This window comes from Phyllostomus hastatus, unplaced genomic scaffold, assembly GCF_019186645.2.
Source record: "Phyllostomus hastatus isolate PE091 unplaced genomic scaffold, TTU_PhHast_1.1 phas_contig_98, whole genome shotgun sequence".
Taxonomy (NCBI): Eukaryota; Metazoa; Chordata; class Mammalia; order Chiroptera; family Phyllostomidae; genus Phyllostomus; species Phyllostomus hastatus.
This window is the reverse complement of record NW_025333999.1, coordinates 11,886,267-11,894,705: the sequence shown is the minus strand read 5'-3', so window position 1 is coordinate 11,894,705 and position 8,439 is coordinate 11,886,267.

Below are 8,439 nucleotides of genomic sequence, written 5' to 3'. Positions count from 1 at the left end.
TTTTTCCTGAAAATTGGTAAACACATTGCATAAATTATATGCAGCTCACTTCTTATCTGCATTTCTATAGTAAGAAAAGAAAAAAGATAAAATAATAATAACATGTTTATAGAACGCTTACTATGTTATAGGCAATTCACCACATACAGTGCATGAATTTGTTAATTAAATGCTTATAACAATTTTATAAAGTAGGTGCCTTTATTATTTCAATTTTATAAACTAGGGAATTAAAGCACAGAGAGGTCAGTTACTGGTGCAAGCTCACACAGCTAATAATAATAACCTGAACAAGGATAGAGTGCTTACTGTATGCATCATTCTATGTGCTTTATATGTAATAATACTATTTAATTCTTAGCTCAATGGTTTATGATAGCTAACGTCATGGTTCCTATTCACAGATAAGTAAACTGAGGCCCTGAAAAGTTTAGTAACTTGCCAAGATTACAAAGTTAGTAAGTGGCTAGGCTGGGATTTGATCTGGATGGTAGGGATCCAGGTCTGTGCTCTTGAACATTAATACTTACTACCTGAGTTTGTGTTGTAAAGCTAATGAGCCTATTCTCAAAATCACAGGGGGCCATGAAGAGACTTCCTTTGAGAATACCAGCCTCTGGGATGCACGGTCTGGGGAAGATGCTGTGACTGCTGGTCCTTGTGTGCGTCAGGGCAGTTGGACTGAGTTCCGCTATGGAACCTACTTGGGTGCATCCGTTCACAGCAGGATAGGAAGGCTCTAGGAGGTAAGGGTTTGAATTACAGCAACCTGAAAATGCAGTGAGGCCCTTGCCTGGAAAATAAACATCAGACTGCTTACTCAAAAAGCAAAACCTGGATTTGCTGGGCTCTCCCGAGAGACACCATCGTTAGTAAGGGCCTCACACCAGCTGGCTTCCTGTGCACAGCGAAGCCTAATAACGCTGACAGGCCACATCAGCTTGCACTAATGGGCTAGTCTTTTATTTATTCAGGTGCTGAGTTGACATTTCCCAGACTCCATAAATCCATGGATTTGGAAATAACTGGGTCCCCTCTCTTTATACTGTGATGTTATCTCCCCAAATGAAGGAAACAGGACTAGAAAAAGCATTAGGCAAAATTTAAAACACAAATCCTTGGTGTTTAATATGATATATTGCAAAGAAATTTCTGGTGCTGAAAGCCCCTCTTTAAGCAACACTTCCACATAGCTCCAAGTAAATAATGTAACAGCATTATTTATTATCTGGGTCCTTCTTTCCTCCTTTCCCCTTCCTTCCTTCCTGTTTCGAACTTTATATTATTTAAAATAATGATGCAATGAATAACTTTGTATATATATCACTTCACACATGAGTGTATATTTTAGGATAAATTCCTAGAAGGGAGTCAAATGGTACAAGCACTGTGATTATAGTAAATATTGCCAAATTTCTCTTCCTTGAATATATTATTTTACACTTCTACTTACAGAGTATGTAGGTGCCTATGACCCTGAACCCTCAATGACTTAGTTTATCAAACTTTTCAGACTTTGTCAACTTGATAGGTGAAACGTGTATTTCACCTATCACCTTGATAGGTGAAAAGTGTATTATCAGTGTATTTTTAATTAGTTTCTCTTATTATGAATGAGATTGTTCATCTTTCACACATTTCAGAGCTATTTGTATAGTCTTTTCTGTTAAACATCAATTAATATCCTTTATTCTTTATTCCATTGAGTTAGTCAGTTTTTTCATTAATTTTTTTGAATTTATTGGGGTGACATTGGTTAATACAATTATATAGGTTTCAGGTGTACAATTCTATAATATATTCTCTTTACCGTGTGTTCACTACCCCAAGTTAAATCTCCTTCCATCACCATTTATTCCCCCGTTACCCACTTCCATCTTCCCCACACCCCTTTTCTCTGTCAGTCACCCTGCTGTTGTCTGTGTCCATGAATCTTTCTTCTCTTTCTTTTGTTTTCTCAATCCCTTTATCCTTCTCACTCAGCCCTCAACCCCCTCCCCTGTGACAGCTGTCAGTCTCTTCTCTGTATCCATGAATCTGTTTCTCTTTTCTTTGTTAATTTGTTGTGTTCATTAGATTTCACATAACAGTGAGATCACATGGTATTTGTCTTTCACTAACTGGTTTAGTTCACTTAGCATAATGTTCTCGGGTCTATCTATGCTGTCTCAAAAAAAAAGCTTTCCTCTTTTATGACTGAGTAGAATTCCATTGTATAGATGTACCACAGCTGTTTTATCCACTCATGTACTGATGGGCACTTGGGCTGCTTCCATATCTTGGCTATTGTAAATGATGCTGCAATGAACATAAAGGTGCATACATTCTTTTGAATTAGTGTTTTGAGATTCTTCCAATATATTCACAGAAGTAGAATTGCTGGGTCATAAGGTAGTTCCATTTTTAGTTTCTGAGGAAATTCCATACTGTTTTCCACAGTGGCTGCACCAGTCTGCATTCCCACCAACAATGTATGAGGGTTCCCTTTTCTCTACATCCTCACCAACACCTGCTGTTTGTTGTTGATATTGATGAAAGGCATTCTGACAGGTGTGATATGATATCTCATTAGGGTTTTAATTTGCATTTCTCTGATAATTAGTGACATTGAGCATCCTTTCACTTGTCTATTGGCCATCTTTATGTCCTTTTTGGAGAAGAGTGTTCAGATCCTTTGCCCATTTTTTAATGGGATTGTTTGTATTTCTGGTGTTGAGTTGCATAAGTTTTTAAAAATAGATTTGGATATTAAGCCCATATCAGATGTATTGTTGAATATGTTCTCCATTCTTTGGGTTGTCTTTTCATTTTGTGGATAGTTTGCTTCTCTGCAAAAACTTTCTAGTTTGATTTAGTATTATTTGCTCATTTTTCCTTGGTTCCTTTGCCTGAGGTGGTATATCATAAAAAATACTGCTACAAGAAATATCTGAGATTTTTCAGATATTCCATGCAGCAACACCTTCATTGATATGTCCCTTAAAGCAAGGGACATAAAGGAAAGAATAAACAAATAAGACATCATCAAATTAAAAAGCTTCTACATGGCTAAAGAAAACAGCATTAAAGTGAAAAGATAACCAACTATATGGGAAAACATATTTGCCAATGATACCTCGGACAAGGGTTTGATCTCCCAAATGTATAAAGAACTCATATGACTCCACTCCAGGAAGACAAACAACCCAAGTACAAAATCGTCAAATGACTTGAACAGACACTTCTCCAAGGAGGACATACAGAGGGCCCAGAGACATGTGAAAAGATGCTCAGTATCACTAGCCATCAGACAGATGCAAATTAAAACCACAATGAGATATCATCTCACACCAGTCAGAATGGCCATCATAAACAAATCAGCAAACAAGTGTTAGAGAGGATGTGGAGAAAAGGGAACCCTAGTGCACTGATGGTGGGAATGCAGACTGGTGCAGCCACTGTGGAAAGCAGTATGGAGTATCTTGAGAAAACTAAAAGTGGAATTGCCTTTTAACCCAGCAATTCCACTACTGGGATTATACTTTAAGAACCCTGGAACACCAATCCAAAAGAACCTATGCAGCCCAATGTTCATAGCAGCACAATTTACAATAGCCAAGTACTGGAAGCAACCTAAGTGCCCATCAGTAAATGAGTGGATCAAAAAACTATGGTGCATTTACACAATGGAATACTACACAGCTGAGAGAAAGAAGGAGCTCCTACCCTTTGGGACAGCATGGATGGAACTGGAGAGCATTATGCTAAGTGAAATAAGCCAGGCAGTGAGGGACAAGTACCATATGATCTCCCCTTTAATAGGAACCTAATCAATGAAAGAAAAAAGCAAACAAAATATAACCAGAGACATTGAAATTAAGAACAATCTAACAGTAGCCAGAGGGAGTTGGGAGGGGATAATGGGGGGAAGGGTTTTCAGGAACATGTACAAAGGACACATGGACAAAACCAAGGGGTGGGGCAGTAGGAGAAGGGAGGGAGGTGGGTTTGGCTGGGGTGGGGGAGAGTGGTCGGGGTTAAATGCAGACAACTGTAATTGAACAACAATAAAATAATTTCTTAAAGAAAAGTAGCAAGGTTTCTGTTCACCAGGAAGAGATGGAATCTGCTGGAGACACAGGCATTCTCTTAAAGGGCCAACGCACAATTTCATTCACAGACATTCACCCTGGGTTCCAGTGGAGGGGGTGTGAAGCAGGCCAGAGTTGCCTAAGGAGAGTCTGGGGTTGGTGGCTCTGGGGAGGGAACTGAGCAGACAGCCACCAGGATCCCTGTGCTGAGTCATTCTACCACACTGCATACACCATTTTATTGGGTGGAACACTCCCTTTTTTACAGCATGAGGCTGGGTGAAAGCAATAGCCCCACCCTCTAGATTCCCTTTCACATCACCCTGCAGAGCTTAGACCCTGCTGAGAAGTCAGCTGCCTTGGCCAGGGTATAGAGGTTTGGGCAGACTCAGGGGATGTCAGTGACTAAGTTGACAGGCTTTGGATGGGGGCCATTCCCCCCATTTTTCTGTGAACCTGGCTAGTGCTTCCCTCTCACAACAGATCCAATAGAAAGACCCTCTCAGCTTCCAGAAGACCTAATATCTAGACTCCAGAGGTGACACCTGCCTGACTAGTGGCTTCACCCTGCTGAGGTCAGGGCAAAATCCAGGACAGACTGAGTTGTGTAGTCCTGGGGCAGAAACCACAACTATTTCCTTCCCTGAAGCCTGACCAGAACTTCCCACTCATGGGAGATTTGCCAACCCCATTCTTCTGAATCCACCAAAGGCTTTTTCAGTGACAGAGCCTAATAGGCAGCCAGTGGACAAAGGCAAATGGAGGTGGATCTTGTTGGGGTGCCTTGGGACATTTTCTGACCTGCCCCTGAACCCAGTGCTGGTGAAAGGTGACCTTGGTACACAGCCTGGTCCTTCTCAGGCACAACCAAGCACAGCAGAGGCAGCTACAAACTGTGGGTCACCTGTGCTCTAATGACGTTATTGAAGGCCAGCTACAGACAGCACCTGACACTGGTCTGCACTGGGCAAAATTCTTCCAAGAATTTCTTCCAAGAGGCTTGAACCAGGATACCCACAGGACAGCTTCCAACATCAGAACAAAATCCAATAAGCTTCACAAACAGCATATTGAAAGGGAGATCTCAAGCAGGCACAAAACCCTACTGAGGACAAATCCTGCTTTGTGTGGTCAGCACCTACACAGCAGCTCAGATGCGATGGTAGGTGTTGAGCCTTACTGTCCGCCAGCATGAGGGTTAGTTCCATGCATGAATGAGCAAATAGCAATTATAACAGGAGGGCCCATATAACAAACACAGGGCTATTCCTAGAGCACCCATCTCAGGTGATCAAGGAGATGGCTCCACTGGACCTCACAGGACACCTACCACATAAGGCCTCCCCATGAAGACTGGAAACCACAGAAAATTTCTCTAATATATAAAAACAACACAAATGAAGAGACAAAGAAACAGACCCCCAAATGAAATAACAGGAGAACTGTCCAGAAAAAAGCTAAATGAATGAAGGCAAGCAATTTACTAGATATAGAATTCAAAGTAATGATTATAAGTATGCTCAAGGAACTTAGTAAGAACTACAACATGAAAAAGGACATGGAAACCATAAAAAAAAGACCAATGAGAAATGAACAAGGATCAAAAAGCTTCTGGAAACAATCCAAATCTTTGCAATATATCTTGATGTCAGATATCATATTCTTCATTTCTGATTGGTCCTTAGGTTGCTTCCAGCACTTGGCTATCGTAAATTGTGCTACTATGAACATTGAGGTGCACAGGACCCTTTGAATTGGAGTTTCAGGGTTCTTAGGGTATAATCCCAACAGTGGAGTTGCCAGGTCAAGAGGCAGTTCCATTTTTAATTTTCTGAGGAAATTCCATACTGTTTTCCATAGTGACTGCACCAGTCTGCATTCCTACCAACAGTGTACTAGGGTTCTCCTTTCTCCACATCCTCTCCAACACTTGTTCATTGTTGATTTGTTTATGACGGCCATTCTCACCAGTGTGAAGAGCCCATCTGTAAATGAATGGATAAAAAAACTATGGCACATTTACACAATGGAATACTATGTAGGAGAAAGAAAGAAAGAGCTCCTACCCTTTGCAACAGCATGGATGGAACTGGAGAGCATTATGCTAAGCGAAATAAGCCAGGTAGTGAAAGACAAATACCATATGTTATCACCTATAAGTGGAACCTAATCAACATAACAAACAAGCAAGCAAAATATAACCAGAGACATTGAAATTAAGAACAAACTGACAGTAACTACAGGGGAGGTGGGAGGGAATAGTGGGGGGGAAGGAAAAGGGTTTTCAGGAACATGTACAAAGGGCACATTGACAAAACAAAAGAGGGGTAGGATCAGGGATAGGGAGTGGGGAAGGCTGGGGTGAGGGGGAGTGGTGGTGGGGGGAAATGGAGACAACTGTACTTGAACAACAATTAAAAAATTAAAAATTAAAAAATTAAAAATCTTATTCACTCAAAAAAAGATATACTAAAAAAGAATAATCAATAGGTTGGATGAAGCAGAAAATCAGGCCAGTAACTTGAAAGATAAAAAAGAAGAAACACTCAATCAAAGCAGTAAAAAGAAAACAGAATTTTAAAGAACTTATTTATTTATTTTTAGAGAGAGAGGAAGGGAGGGAAAAAGAGAGGGTGAGAAGTATCAATTGGCTAACTCTCACACACCCCCAGCTGGGGACCTGCCTAATCCAGGAATGTGCCCTAACTGGAAATTGAACCAGTGACTTTTCAGTTTGTTGGCCAGCAATCAATCCATTGAGCCACACTGGCCAAGGCAGAAAAGAAAAATTTTTAAATGAGAGTAGTTCATGGACATTTGGGACAACATGAAGCATAACATTTGCATCATAAGGGTACCAGAAGGAGAAGAGAGAGCAAGGGATCAATAACCTATTTGAAGAAATAATGACTGAAAACCTCCCTAACCTGGTGAAGAAAAAGACACACAAGTCCAGAAGGCTCAAATACAATGAACACAAAGAGGCCCACACCAAGATACATTATAATTAAAATGGCAACGCTTAAAGACAAAAAGAGGATCTTAGAAGTGGCAAGAAAAAAAATAGTACCTATTAGGGAGCTCCCATAAGTTAATTTCTCAACAGAAATATTTCAGGCCAGAAGAGATTGGCATGAAATATTCAAAGTGATAAGAAACAAAGGCCTACAACCTAGACTATTTTGCCCACTAAAGCCATCACTTCAATTTGAAGGAGAAATAAAGAGCACCCAGATAAGAAGCTAAAGGAGTTTGTTACCATCAAATCAGTACTACAAAAAATGTTAAAGGACCTGGAGGAGAAGGAAGGAGGAGAAGGAGGACACAGGAGGTTTAAAGAATAAAATAGCAATATATAGGTGCCTATCAATAATCACTTTAAATCTAAATGGCTTAAAGTCTCCATTCAAAAGACATAGGGTAGCTAAACAGATAAGTAAACTTTTATATATATATATAAACTTTTTACTTATCTGTTAAGTTTACTTATCTGTTAAGTTGGGTTTACTTAAAAACGCAAATAAATAAAATCATATATATATATATGATGTCTATAAAAGACCCACCTCAAAATGAAAGATACACACAGACTAAAAGTAAAGGGTTGGAAAAAAACATTTTATGCAAATGGAAATGAAAAAATGTTGGGGTAACAATCATTATATCTGACAAAATAGACTTTAAAGCAAAGGCTATAGTAAAAGACAAAGAAGGACACTACATAATGATAAAGGGAGCAATTCAACAAGAAGATATAACCCTGCAAATATTTATGCACCCAGCATAGGAGCACCTAAATATGTAAAGCAAACCTTGATGGACATGAAGGGAGGTACTGAGAGTAATACAGGTATAGGAGGGTATTTTAACACCTCATTCCCATCAATGGATAGATTTTCCAGACAGAAAAGCAATACAGAAACAACGGCCTTAACTGACACACTGATTAGATGGATTTAACTGATGTCTTCAGAGCAGATATTTCATCCCAAAGCAACAGAATATGAATTCTTTTCAAGTGCACATGGAACATTTTCTACAACAGACCACATATTAGGACACAAAACATGGCTCTATAAACTTAAGAAGACTGAAATTATATCAAGCATCTTTTATGACTATAATGGTATGAAACTAGAAGTCAATTACAAGAAAAAAATGGAAAAACACACAAAGCCATGGAAGTTACATAACATGTTACTAAACAATGAATAGATTAACAAATAAACCAAAGAAGAAATCAAAATATACCTTGAAACAAATGAAAATCAGAACACAATGATCCAAAATCTATGGAGGACAACAAAAATAGTCCTAAGAGACAAATTCATAACATTACAGACCTATCTGAAGAAATAAGAAAAATCTC